At 38.8% G+C, this 15,256-nt stretch overlaps 1 non-coding gene across 1 annotated transcript; it reads left to right on the top strand.

The window, feature by feature from the left end:
• Positions 1-13,261: 13,261 nt before the first annotated feature.
• On the top strand, positions 13,262-13,398 carry LOC112861885 (small nucleolar RNA SNORA42/SNORA80 family). Its single transcript, XR_003223760.1, has one exon. It is a non-coding gene; the product is annotated as a small nucleolar RNA SNORA42/SNORA80 family (small nucleolar RNA).
• Positions 13,399-15,256: the final 1,858 nt, after the last annotated feature.

Below are 15,256 nucleotides of genomic sequence, written 5' to 3'. Positions count from 1 at the left end.
CTTCTGGGCACAAGGTCCTTTCAGACTTACCTCTTTATCCCCGATGCCACATCCCTAACTCAGGCTATCACTGCTCATCCAAGTCCAATTTGGCCTTCTACCAGGCACACAGCCTCTTTAAAAAAAAAAATTTTTTTTTAACATTTTATTTATTTTTGAGACAGAGAGAGAGAGAGAGCATGAACAGGGGAGGGTCAGAGAAAGAGGGAGACACAGAATCCGAAAAAGGCTCCAGGTTCTGAGCTGTCAGCACAGAGCCCGACACGGGGCTCGAAACCCACAGACCGCGAGATCATGACCCGAGCCGAAGTTAGACGCTCAACCGACTGAGCCACCCAGGCGCCCCGACACACAGCCTCTTATCTCACTCCTCCACACAGGCAGCCAGGATAATCATTCTAAAAATGTGGATCTCATCATGATCCTCCTCCCCTCACCTTCCCTGTTTACAACATCTCAATGATATCCCTTGCTTTTGGAAAAAAGGTCTAATACCTTAACATGGCTTAAAGGCCCTTTCTGATGAAGTTCCTGCTTACTTGTGAAGTTTCAACTCATTACTCCTGTTTGTCTCCTGGTGGTGATTGTTTCTCTCTGTCTTTGTTTGATATAAGATAGGATCCTCAGGCAGAGAGCCAGACTTCATTTAAAAACAAAACAAAACAAAACAAAACAAAACAAAACAAAACAGGACAGGTTGCATAAGAAGGCCTCAAGGGAGGGTGCCTGGGTGGCTCAGTCGGTTAAGCGTCCGACTTCGGCTCAGGTCATGATCTCACGGTCTGTGAGTTCGAGCCCCGCGTCGGGCACTGTGCTGACCGCTCAGAGCCTGGAGCCTGTTTCAGATTCTGTGTCTCCCTCTCTCTCTGCCCCTCCCCTGTTCATGCTCTGTCTCTCTCTGTCTCAAAAATAAATAAAAGTTAAAAAAAAAAAAATTAAAAAAAAAAAAAAAAAAAAAAAAAAGGCCTCAAGGGGAAAAACAGGAATAGCTTTAGAGCTGGGCCTGACCCCTCGGTGGCCAAGCACAGAAGCTGCCCATGCAGTTCATTTGCCCTCTCCTGCTGGGCCATGGGATGGGGCAGCACAGTATAGTGGCTAAAAGCAGAGTCTCTGGAACCAGACTGCCAAGATAATTAATGCTTTTCTGCCTCAGTTTCCTCCTCATCTGTAAAAATGAGAATAAAACAATCTACCTTAAACTGAGAATTAAATGAGTTAGTGTCTATAAAACACTTAGGACATTGTCTGGCAGGCAATAGGCATTATTAACAGAGTTCAGATGCACTTCTGCTTCTTCCCTCTCCTGTCATCTAACTACCAGCTATCTTTCTTGTGCTCATGCTTTCTGCCAATTTATGGCTTTGGATTTTTCATGGCTTCCACGGTCTCATGGCACCTGCATATTGTTCCTCTCTGTGTGAGTTCGGCTTCCACTACAATTTTCGAACTGGTCAGCTACCTCTTGAAACTTTCCAAACTCCCCAAGATCAAGATTTTGATCGGTCCAGAAAAATCACTGCAATCCCTCTGTGGCAACTTACTGCAGCCAGCTGAGGCAAGAGCACCACTCTGGACTGCTCCCCTCTGTGTGGTTCAGGGAAGGAACCTCTCAGGGGGACCTGTGGGGAAAGCTAGCATTATGGGCAATGGTCTGTGCAGTACACATGTGTACTCAGTACTCAGGCTTAAAGCTCAGTGCTGTCTCTGAGTGTTTTGGTGCCTGGTCCTCTACTCCTCTAGCCAATTCGAATAATTATCTTTAAAACAAATGTTTCCCCCCTTTTATTAAAAAATACATATAGCTTAAAAAAAAAAGGCGCCTGGGTGGCTCAGTTGATTAAGCATCTGACTTTGGCTCAGGTAATGATCTCATGGGTTCATGAGTTCATGAGTTCAAGTCCTGCACAGAGTGAACATGAGCCCTGCTTTGGGTGAGCCCTGCTTCTCTCTCTCTCTCTCTCTCTCTCTCTCTCTCTCTCTTTCTCTCTCTCTCTCTTTGCCCCTTGCTCACTTGCGCCCTCTGTCAAAAAGTAGATAAATAAATAAATAAAAATAAACCATCATAAAATGGTAAATTTAAAAAGATTCCAACTTAAATAGCAAAGAAGTATGTCCAAATTACTGCTAACTATAGTTATTTCTGTATTTTCCATGTTTTTAAAATATCTTACATGCCCTGCATTGGGCTCTGTGCTAAAAGCACAGAGTCTGCTTGGTGATTCTCTCTCTTTCTCTACCCCTTGCACACACAAGTGCATGCATTCACGCGTTCCCTCTCTCTCTCTCTCTCAAAATAAATAAAATAAACTTATCAAAGGGACATATGCACCCCAATGTTTATAGCAGTGCTATCGACAATAGCCAAAATATAGAAAGAGCCCAAATGTCCATCGACAGATAAATGGATAAAGAAGATATGGCGTGTGCATGTGTGTGTGTGTGTGTGTGTGTGTGTGTGTGTGTGTGTGTGTGTGTATGTAATGGAATATTACTCAGCAATCAAAAAGAATATAATCTTGCCACTTGCAACTATGTGGATGGAACTGGAAGGTATTATGCTAAGCAAAATTAGTCAGAGAAAGACAAATATCATATGACTTCACTCACATGAGGAATTTAAGATACAAAACAGATGAACATAAGGGAAGGGAAGCAAAAATAATATAAAAACAAGGAGCGGGACAAAACATAAGAGACTCTTAAATACAGAGAACGAACTGAGGGTGGAGGGGCTGTGGGTGGGAATGCGCTAAATGGGCAAGGGGCATTAAGGAAGACACTTGTTGGGATGAGCACTGAGTGTTATACATAAGGGATAAATCACTGGAATCTACTCCTGAAATCATTATTGTACTACATGCTAACTAACTCAGATGTAAATTTAAAAATTAATTAATTAAAAATAAAATAAAATAAAATAAAATAAAATAAAAAACTTTAAAATATTACAAAATCAAATATCTTATTTGGTAATATGCACCTAAAGAGTAATTATGAAAAAGTCAGATAATTGTGTATACCTCTAAAAATCTCACTGAAAACATCATGTTGCCATAGGAACTATCATAGGTGAGCTGCAGTAACAGGACATACATGTGCTTCTTTTTTTTACACCATATTGACAAAATTAGATTTATTTTGTATTAAAATATATATACTAAATGTAAAAATACCCCAATATGCTATATAAAACATAAAAGAGAAATGAAAGTTCATAAATTAATGCCAAATCTAAACACCTAGGGATAATTAAAAAGCATATTTGGCACTTCACTGTGTTTATTTATTTCCTGTACTTTCTGCCTGAAATCTTATCATGAAAAATCTCAAAAATATAGAAAAGTTTAAAGGATTCTCCAGAGATCACCCATATGCACACAGTTTATTTATCCATTCTTCTGTTGATGGACATTTTGGGACTTTCCATTTTTGGCTATTATGAATAAAACTGCTATAAATATTGTAGTACAACTTTCTTTGTAGACATACAATTTTATTTTGCTCTCTTAATGGTGCTCTTGATGAACAGAAGTTTTTAATTTTGATGAAATCTGATTTGTGAACTTTTTTTAATGGTTAAATCATTTGTGTCCTAGTTATAAATGTTTTACCTACCCCAATCCCATGAATGTATTACCTTAAGTGTTTTTCTAGAAGTATAATAGTTTAATCTTTCACATTAGATCTATGATTTAATCTCAAATTAATTATTGTGTATGTTATAAGATGAAGCATGTTACTAGGGTCTTTTTATTCCATGTAAATATTCAATTGCTCTGACACCATTCATTGAAAAAAAGTCATTTTCTCACTGAATTGCATTGACGACTTTGTCGTAAATCACGTAACCACATATGCATGAGGCTCCTTCTGGACTCATTGACCTATTTGTCCTTATGCCAATAGCACCACTGTCTTAATTACTCTTTTAGACTGTTTTAGATTAATTCTTGGCATCTGGTAGGTTAGTCCTTCAAGTCCATTCTTCTTCAAGATTGACTATTACAGGGGCACCTGGGTGGCACAGCTGGCTAAGTGTCCAACTTCGATTCAGGTCATGATCTCACAGTTTGTGAGTTTGAGCCCTGAGTTGGGCTCTGTGCTGATAGCTCAGAGCCTGGAGAATGCTATCTGTCACGCTCTGCCTCTCAGTCACCCTCCGTCTCCCTCTCTCAAAAATAAATAAAACATTAAAAAAAAAAAAAAAGTACCACTAGGGGCACCTGGGTGGCTCAGTCAGTTAAGCATCTGACTTTGGCTCAGGTCATGATCTCTCAGTTTGTGAGTTCGAGCCCCACGTTGGGCTCTGTGCCTGGAGCCTGCTCTAGATTCTGTGTCTCCCTCTCTCTCTGCCCCTCCCCCACTCACATTCTGTCTCTCTCTCTCTCTCTCTCTCTCAAAAATAAACATAAAAAAAATTTTTTTTAAAAAGCACTGCTTTTTAACCTTAAAAAAAAGATTGACTATTATAGATCTTTTACTTTTTTCACATAATTTAAAAAAATTTTTTTTAAAGGTTTATTTATTTTTGAGAGAGAGAGAGACACAGAGCACGAGCAGGGGAGGTACAGAGAGAGATAGAGACAGAATCTGAAGCAGGCTCCAGGCTCCAAGCTGACAGCACAGAGCCCAACGCAGAGCTCGAACTCAGGAACATGAGATCATGACCTGAGCCCAAGTCAGATGCTCAACCAACTGGGCCACCCGGTGCCCCTTTTTTCACATAATTTTTAAAATCAGCTTGTAATTTTCTATTTTTAAAAAATATGCTAAGATTTTTATGGAATTGCATTAAGTTTAAGATCAATTTGAGGAAACTAGACATCTTAACAATGTACAGTTTTCCAATTCCTAAAATGATATATATCTCTATTTAATTACACCTTCAACTTCTTTTGGCAATGTTTTATAGTTTTCATTGTAGAAGTCTTTGTAGAATATCTTTGATTAACTTCATTGTGGAATAATGTGATGGCATTCTGTACTCTTATAAATGCAGTTTTAACAGTTTTAGTTTCTAGTTGACTGTTGCTAATATGTAAAAGATATATTTCCTATTGACCTCGTATGTAGGTTACTAAATTCAACTTATTATTCTAGAAATTTATCTGTAGACTCAACTGGATTTTTTAACTATAAATCAAATCATTTGTGAATAAACAAAATTTTATTTCTTCACTTTCAACTGTATGCCTTTTATTTCTTTCTATTGTTTTATTACACTGGTTAGGTTCTTCAGTACAATGTGAATAGAAGTGGTAAGAATAGATATTATTGTCTTGTTACCAGCTTAGCAGAAAAGCATTCAATACTTCACCACTAAAGTGACATTAGCTGTTAATATCGTTGTTGTTTGATATGTGCTCCTTACCAAATTGATTTAATTCCCTTCCTAGTTTTCTCTGAATGACATAAGCTTCTCTCACTTTCTTTGATTTATTTATTTGTATCCCTTCTCTCATACAGAAAATACTGGTCCTTAATAATGTGAATATAGTTTTTTTTTTGTTTTATTCTATGATGTAGATAAAATGGTTTCAAAATTATAGTATCAATACCAAAGTTGCTACTAAGTAAAATGCAAGATTTGCTTTTTATTTCACTCTTTTGATATATCTCCCTAAGACTCTACAGGCAGGGTCCTATCTTCTAAAGACAATTGAAATAATTCTTTCCTCTTTATGGCTGTATCACCAATTTGATATACAGTTAAATTAAACTGTTTCATTTTACTTTCAATTTTGGAGGGTTTTTTTTCACGTAAACTACCATATCATCCGGGAATAAAAGTAGTTTTGCCTCTACCTTTTCAATTTTTAATCTTCTAATTGTTTTCCACTGACTGCTTGTGTAGGCTAAAGTTTCACAGAGTTAATTTGTTGTGAAGATGGTGATTATTCTTGCCTCATTCCTAAATCAACTAAGAGTGTGCCCAGTATTTCCCCAATGATATCCTGCCTTAGAGGGAACTGTGTATATCTACTACAACTGCTCCCTCCCCTATATTCCTGTAAGTACAATCCTAAATCTGATCTTCATTATCTCTTTCTCTGCCTTGATCTTCCTCTTTGCACTCTGTCCACCCTTCATGGTTGACAAATTGTTTGAATCCCTTCTGTGATTGTGCCACTTCTGTAAAATGCAAACACCTTTGCTTGGTATGTAAGGTATTCTGCATAAGGTGTAGTTGTTACAAGTATTAATAAGACATGAATGCACTGGGATTGGGCTTTGGAGAGGGTATAGGTGTGATACAAAAGAAGAGATAAGGAAAATCAGAGTCATATAGTTCTGTATAGCAGGAGGCATCAAATCCCCAGTGGCATGAGTTAAGACTGTGATGGTCAGAGAACAGAGGCAAAGTTAGGAATTGCATCCCTTGTTTGAGACATTAGGACCTCTTTGAAGACCTGGAGTCCTTTCTCACTGATATTAATAAAGCACAGTTATCTGGCTTCAATTTACCTTTCTTACTTCTCTCATACTATTACTCTTGACAAAGACCATCAGACTTAACTTTCTGTACCATTTTTGTACTTGGGATTTCAAATTAGGTGAATTTTGGGTCTGACACTTTAAGTTGGTCTCTGTAGCCATAAGCCAAAAACACCAAGACCCCTACAAGACTCATACACAACAAAGAGATTTAACTGTGTTCTCTACTCCAACTATTCCCTCTGCTCAATGAGTATTTCCTTAAAAAAAAAAAAAATTCCTTAATGGTTATTTATTTTTGAGAGAAAGAGACAGAGAGCAAGTGGGGGAGGGACAGAGAGAAAGGGAGACACAGAATCCGAAGTAGGTTTCAGGCTCTGAGCTGTCAGCACAGAGCCCGACGCGGGGCTCGAACCCATGAACCGTGAGATCATGACTTGAGCTGAAGTCACACACTTAACTGACTGAGCCACCCAAATGCCCCTCAACGAGGATTTCTTGATCCCTACTCCTAGAAATAATCTCTGGCTCCTTCAAATTTACATATGACTTCACCTGTGCTCTCTTATAACACCTCAATTCCTACTTTCTGCTGTAGTTATTAAAGTACAAACTTATCCTCTCAATAAACTTCCTGAATTAACTCAGACTGATCCATTTTAGATTCCAATAACTTCTAGGATGATGTTCTGAATCATTGTAATAAATAATCTTGAATAATTGTGGTTTGATCATTACAGAAAACACTGGGCTCCATTCTTTTTTTGCTGTACTTCTATAAATACAACCTAAGGTTGCACTTGCTTTTTCTTATTTGTAAATTATTAAGTAACATAAACTTAAAATCTTTTTAAGTTAAAAAAACCTTTTTAAGTTAAAAAAACCTTTTTAAGTTAAAAAAATCACTTTTTTTTAAGGGTACTTTTTTGATGAGGGAGAGGGGAAGGAGAAAGAGGGAGAGAGAATCCCAAGCAGACTCCAATCCAGTGCAGAGCCATCTGCACTGACTGGGGCACCAGCTCATATACTGTTGGATAGTGACTTGAGCTGAAATCAAGAGTCAGATGCATAACCAACTGAACCACCCAGACACCCCAACCCTTTAAGTTTTTTTTCAGTGCTAGGTTTCTTTTGACTTCTATTTGTGAGGCTGATCTTTAAAATTTAAGTAGACAAATTTGATCTTTTGAGATCTATCATGTAGTCTATGGAGATCTATCATGATCTATCATGTAGTCTATGGAAATCTTGATTCTATTATCCAACCTGTAATCTGTTTCTCCAGCTTTTAGTCATCTGCCTATTTGGTAAGCATCTCTTCTAGGTCTTCATAGAGGTAAATAATAAAGGTATGTACAATTCGTGAATCCTCATAAAATTATCAAAAACAAAACAAAACAAAACAAACCCCTGAACCTCTCAAAGCCAACATGGATTGATTAAGCAGATGTTTGGCCATTGTTAATAAATTAGTTAAGAATCTAACCCACATAATCCATTGTATTATTTTCCATATCACATTTCCTGGATTCATCCAGAAGAATATCATGACTGTCTTTGTCACATGTCTATTAAACAAAAAATAACTATCAATAGCTTCCCTCTCTTCTACCAATCTTTTTTAAAAAAAATTTTTAATGTTTATTTTTCTGCAAGACATACAGAGCTTGAGCGGGGGAGGGGCAGAGAGAGAAGGAGACACAGAATCTGAAGCTGGTTCCAGGCTCTGAGCTGTCAGCACAGAGCCCAAAGTGGGGCTTGAACCCACAAACCATGAGATCATGACCTGAGCCGAAGCCAGAAGCTCAACCGACTGAGCCACCCAGGTGCCCCATCTACCAATAATAATAAGGAAGAAAATGAGTTTACTTTGGCATGCCATGCTCCCGATGAGCCCAAACTGGCGCCTACTGCCAGATAAAAGGATTCTGATTTGTTTAACAAAGGCTAGCATTCACACTCAACTGGCTCTCCCCTATCCAAGGGAAGGCGTTACTCCTACAGGAACAATAGAATTCAGTGACTCACTCCCAGGAGAGAGGTTACTCTTCATGACAGCTAATCACAACCTGGCCGCATGAAGGTAAAGCAAATCAAACTGACAAAAGCTATCTTTCTAGATTGCCCATTCCTGACAAATTCAGGGAGAAGAATAGAATCTCACTGCTATTGTTTCCCAGCACTTACACACAGTTCCCAGAACTTTATAACACAAGACCAACAATCAAATAAGGTTACCATCTCTATTCACTAATATAATCACCAGTTCTTACTGAGGAAAAAGTTCACTATCAACTGTGTAACATTCACTCCTAAGGGTGTTCCTAAAATACAGGTCTTTATGGTGTAGATTTTTTTTTAAGTTTATTTATTTATTTTGAGAGAGAGAGTCAGTGAGCAGGGAGAGGCATGAGGGAGAGGGAAAGATAGAGAATCCCAAGCAGGTTCCTCACTGTCAGTGCAGAGCCTGATGTGGGGCTCAAACTCATGAACTGTGAGATCATGACCTGAGTTTATGGCATAGCTTTTGATTAAATTTTTCTCTGCCAGAAATTATTTTGGTAGAAGGTATCCAATAAATACTTGCTTTTGTTTCTTGTCTTACCTAAATCTATTAGTTTTTTTTGGGGGGGGGTGTTAAATTTCAATTTGGAAATAGATTTTGTCAGGGTGCTTGGTGCCTCGGTTGGTTAAGCGTCAGACTCTCAATTTCAGATCAGGTCATGATCTCCCAGGTTTGTGAGATTGAGCCCTGTGTGGGGTGCAAAGGCTGCTTGGGATTCTCTCTCTCTCCTCTCTCTCTCTGCCCCTTCCCCCACTCGTGTGTGCCATCTCTCTATCTCTTAAATAAAAAAATAATTTTTGTAAAAAAGGAAAGAAATAGATTTTATTCTGATTAAAAAGGTAATTTTTTTTAATGTTTATTTAGGGTTTGTTTTTTTTTTTTTTTTTTTTTTTTTTTTTGAGAGAGAGAGAGAGAGAGAGAATGGGTAGGCAACAGGGAGAGAGAGAGGGAGACACAGGATCTGAAGCAGGCTCCAGGCTCTGAGCTGTCAGCACAGAGCCTGATGCAGGGCTTGAACCCATGAACTGCGAGACCATGACCTGAGTCAAAGTCGGATGCTTAATTGACTGAGGCACCCAGGCACATCAAAAAGGTAATTTTTGAAAACATAATTATAATAGATCTGAGTATATTTCCTGGCTCTCAGCTCTCCTTCCAGGCAGAGTTCATAATTATATTAATTAATTTGTGCATATTGGAAGAATCTTTTTTTTCAGGGCACTAGTGTATATTCCAATAAATTCCTAGAAACTAGGTTAAATTGGATTCTGTTCTTGCCATGTGTACTTTCTTAAAGGAAATATAATACAAAATAATTCTATTTAATAACAATTTTGGGGTAGGACATGAAAAGAACAAAAATAAAGTGTGTAAGTTAAACTGAGTTTCTCTTAGGACAACTTCCAATATAAAATGACATTCAACTAGTAGATCCTGGCTTAAACCTTTTTGACTTCCAAATGAAATACTTAAAAAGAAAGAAGATGCCTACCAAGATCAAAACACAAAACTGATAATTAAGTTAGAGGCAGAAGCAAGGGGAAAACTCCACTAAGTCAGATGGAAACTGGAAAAGTTTAATCAATTGCTCTCTTTTCCTATGCCACTGGGGAAAATAGTGGCACTCGTGGGCCAGAAATCAGGTTGTAAAGCCCTTCCAGTTGTCCTGAATGAAGAAATAAAAGACTGTTGGCAATGATAAACCTTAGACAGCCAGCCTCCTGCCACATGGTTTGAGGAAGCCAGAATCTTCTCTCCTAGTCCTCCCTTCCTTCTCTTCCTAAAAACATTCAAACTCCATGATAAAAACTAGGCAGGAAGTGGGATATATACCAGGGATGTTGTAGTCTCCAGTGTAAACACTGCAGAAACACTGAGACAGAAAGAGCGGTGAAAATAGAGGGTCTAGCAATTATAATGTTTCACAAATCCCACCAATTAGAGGGGGATAGAGATAGTGGGGGCAGGAGAAGATACCATTTCAGGCCAGCAGAGTCTCACTAGATGAAAACTTGCAAGAGGCTGGGAATGGGCTAGGAGCTGCCCAGCAGATCTGCTACAGATCTGAGAAGGGAACATGCAAGCTAAAACCCATTGCAGTAGTGTGCTGGTAAACAGACTCTGACTACCCCACCACTACCACCAACCCTCCTTCCATTTTGTAAGTTTTTGCCAATTTCCATGGTGTGAACATTCCGAATATAGTGGATCTCAGCTGTCAACGTCACTGAACCGCAAGTTAGGAAGAGAAGCACATGACCCCAGATTGCCATAAGCTGGATCCATCACATTCCCTGGCAAGCACTAGATGTGGATGGATTTCTCTTCATTCTAGGATGAGTAAAGAGGACCCTGTCAGAAAAATGCTTTAGGACGCAGGAAGGAGAAGAATGTTAACAATAGCTAGCCGGAATTGAGTGCGGGTTGTTCTAAGTACATTCTACTTTACAAGAAACATCTCTTTTAATCTTCATAGCAATTCTATGCAGTAAGAGGTACTATCTTAATTTTAAGACAACAATCTGAAGTTTCGTGAGATAAAGTAATTTTTGCCCTGCTCATGCAGCTATTAAGTGGCAGATTTGGTCTTTGGACTGCTGAACTGCAAAGCCAATGCACTTAAACTCTAAGCTAAGCACAAAGTAAACCTGCAATAAATGTTCTGATTTCTTGACTCATTATGATAAACCATTCATCTCCCTTATAAATTATTGTCATTTTATACTTCTTTCTCCTTTGAATTAATGAGAGATTTATGTCCAGGACCTTTCTATTGATCTTTCCTAATTTACAGTGACAAGTGAGTGGCCTCTTGGGGGAAGATTTTTTTTCTGAGTGAAGTGGGGTGTAGGGGTGTAAGTGTGGTGGGAGATACTCAGAGAACAGGGGAACAGGGTGTCAGAATGCAACAGATAGAGAGTAGGGGCTGGGACGCATACTCCAAACGAAAGCAGTCTGTCATCTATCAATATTTCAGCGTTCTCCTAAATTCATGCCACAGTCGTTTGCTTTGCTGTCATCAGTGTTAACAGCCATATGGATTGATTAGTCATCCAACACTCTAGTTTGATATATACAATGACCTTTATTCCATAACAACTACCTCCTCCCATAGGCACACCTGGGGATCTTTGCACGTCTATGTGCTCCACCTTTGATACACTGAATTCCAGTAAATTGCTCGCTGACTACCACCTTCTAACTCTCCCACATCTTACTCCTTCACTTGACATTTGAACTAGTCAAGCCCTCAGAGACCACCTCCTCTGTTTACCACCAACTTTCCTTCCCTTCTGTCTTCTCTCCTTTTTTAACTCAGCCTACACTCAGTTCAATCACTGTCTCATCAGTGATCTCATCATCTTTGCCCCTTTGCCTCCCATCATCCCTAAGTGTTCATCCATCAGCCCTCTCAGCCTCTGAATGCAAGCTGTTGTGAAAATCATGCAATAAGGTTCTCTCACCTCAGCTTACTCTTCCTCACAGCCCAAAAGTTCTTCAGTAAATGCTTTGTCAGATGTTTCTCCTATTCCTCACAGAAGCTATTTCAAACTTTTACCATATTCCTAGTCTACAGACCTCTCCTTAACTTCAGAAGACCTTGGCTGCACTTCACAAATGTATTCCACGGGAGATGCTCCATATTCTCGGGGCATCAGGGCACTTCTGAGCACACAGTCCATAAGCCTTTTCAACAGGAACTTTAGTACCTCCTTCGTGAAGACTCCACATTCCTGCATTATCTGAAAGCCCTGGGGAATTTCACAGCTAAAAAAGTCTGCCGTCCATACCCAAGTAGAGATGGCTCTGGAGTTTGATAAGAATGCTGGCATACATATTATTGACACTAAACCCCACTGCCTCTAGCCTCCTGATGATCTTGCAGGGGCTATGTGGAATACTTAAGAGAGGGCAACTGCCCTCACATAGTATAAATCTCTTCCAAGCCTTCCTACTCTTGGTTTCTCAAAGTTACAGACCTAGAGCAGAGAAAACAGAAAAATTTATATATAAACCCAAATCTCTCTGATTCAGCCTAGATCAAATTGAATTCCAGATTGTAATAGAGGTGCCATATGTTTCAATAATAGGAATCTTGGGCAGATGAGATGTTGACACAGACATTTTACAGTTTCAAAACTCTGAGCTGGGCATTGGAGCTTGCTGCAGAGATAAAGATCAAATATGGGCTTCATTAACCAATCAGATGTCTTAAGGACACTAAAAATGTAAACATTAGCCAGGTTGGGGTAAAGGTCCTTTCTTGACAGATGATGTTTCTTATCATGATGAAATTGATTCCTGGCTAGGGTGTATTTAAGAAGTTCAACAGTTACATCTTGGTTTTTAACTACAACATTTACTGTTTTATATTACCCTTAATTTTGAGACGATGATGCTTGTTTTACTTGTTTGTTTTGAGAAATTTTATTTCCTTATTGTTTGTTACAGGACGTTCAGTTTGGATTTCTTCATCAACATTGTAACTGATCTTACCATAATTAATTCAAATGAACATTAAGGAACTGTCAGATCCTCTTGGAGTTAGGAAAAATACATGTATTTTCTTCTTTTCATGGCTGTGGTTAAAAACTAAACTGTGATTATATCAGAGTGTTTTTTCTCCAGTATTGTGAAAAAACACCAACCTACAGAAAATTAAAGTGAACATTAAAATGAACCATGTGCCCAGCATCCAGATTCAACAATCATCAAGAAGTTGTCACAATTGTCAAAATGGCTTAAAAAGCCAATGCAAGCACACAGTGATGGATTGATGGTGGGCCCTTCTCTGTGGGCCTCTCAGAGTATACCTGTGCCAGAGAAGCATGCAGCCCTGAACCACTGCCCAGCCTCCTCACTAGTGGGCTGTGGGCACTGAAGGGGGCTGTACATTGTAAAAAAATAAAAATTTAAAAAAATTTTTCAAAGCCACTACATACATTTAGCTGTATATTTAACAGTGCAAACTGGTTCCCTGAGCAGCTACCTCGCAGATCCAAGGGCACTACAGCTCAGGCATCTACTACTACACAGTGACAGAGCTATACTCTCCCCAGGGCACACCTCAGGGTGAATATTTCTACTTTAAAATTTTTTTTTAACTTTTTTAATGTTTATTTTTGAGAGAGAGAGAGAGAAAGAGCAAGTAGGGGAGGGGCAGAGAGAGAGAGAGACGGGGACAGAATCCAAAGCAGGCTCCATGCTCTGAGCTGTGGTGGGGCTCGAATTCATGCACCAAGAGATCATGATCTTAGCTGAAGTTGGTCACCCAACCAATGAGCCACCCAGGCACCCCTAAAAAAACTTTAATGTTTATTTATTTTTGAGAGAGACAGAGACAGAGTGTGAGCAGGGGAGGGGCAGAGAGACAGGAAGACACAGAATCTGAGGCAGGCTACAGGCTCTGAGCTGTCAGCACAGAGTCCGACGCAGGACTCGAACTTCCCAACAGTGAGATCATGACCTGAGCTGAAGTCAGACATTCAACCAACTGAGCCATCCAGGCATCCTGGATATATCTACTTCTAATTTTAACTTTTTATTTTTATGCTTCATTAGTTATGTGGGGTTTTAAAAATTATTACATAAATAGTACACACACATTGTAATCCATCAAATGCTACATGGGAGTTTTTATTCTTTTCCTGTTTGAAAGTTCTCATGATCTTCTTACCTCTGAGGTAACTGGTTGGTTTGGATCATTCAAAGTTTTTTTTTTTTTTTCTTCTCCACACAATTATGTATAAACATATGGTGCTAGGTAGTAAGCCTTTGTCTCTTAACTCCAGCCTCTTCCCTGTCTTATTGTGATGGTGGGATTGTAACTAGGCTTTCTGGTTTTCTGTTAGGATCCTTGTTTGTTTCCAGTTTGCTAACAGACCCCCATCATCCTGGAATGCTTCTTCACTCCTGCCGCTGCCACCGTAGCCCCTGGCAGTGACTGAATAAGGCTTGCAGTTTTTTTCAACAATTGGAGAACCAGATTCATCCCACCCTCTCACTTAGAGATCTGCAAGTTCCCTTTTAGTTGTCTAGTTGGCAGACTGATACCTAGTTTATTGTTATTTTATATTTAGCTTTCTCCCTTTCATAAAACTGATATGATCTCTCTCCTCCTACTAGACAATGACACAGAAACATTCATATGTTGGAATTTTGTTCTTCTCCTTATTTACATATATATTTTTAACAATGGGATAATGCCCATTACTTTGCAAGTTGCATTTTTTTCACTTAATATTTCATGGACAATATTTCCAGGTCTGTATATACAAGTCTAACTGATTTTCTCAATAACTGCATAATATTCCAGTATATGGGCAGACTGTAATTTATTTGACCATTCTGTCGATGGATGTATAAGTCAAGTCCTAATTTTTGCTATTACAAAAAAAAAAATGCTTCAATAAACATTCTTGTTCATGTATCCTTCTACAATAATGCATTTGTTTCTGTTAAAAAAAATTACTGACAGTGGGATTGCTATGTCAAAGAATGAGGTATTTATATTTGTGTGACACCATGTATTCTGAACTGAAGTGGTCACACTCCTCAGTTTATGACACCATACCATGAATTCCCCTCTGGAGCCTCCAGAAAGAACATAGTCCCTGCCAACACGTTGATTTATTCCATGAGACTCATTGTAGATTTGGGACCTGTGGAATTATTAGATAATAGATCTGGTTGTTCTCAGCTACTAAGTTTGTGGTAATTTATTATGGCAGCAATAGGAAACTAATCTGTTCTTAT

Source organism: Puma concolor, chromosome A1 (genome assembly GCF_028749965.1).
Source record: "Puma concolor isolate L17-30 chromosome A1, mPumCon1.1.hap2, whole genome shotgun sequence".
Lineage (NCBI taxonomy): Eukaryota > Metazoa > Chordata > Mammalia > Carnivora > Felidae > Puma > Puma concolor.
The sequence above is the reverse complement of the archived record's forward strand: the minus strand, read 5'-3'. Positions and strand labels throughout refer to the sequence as shown.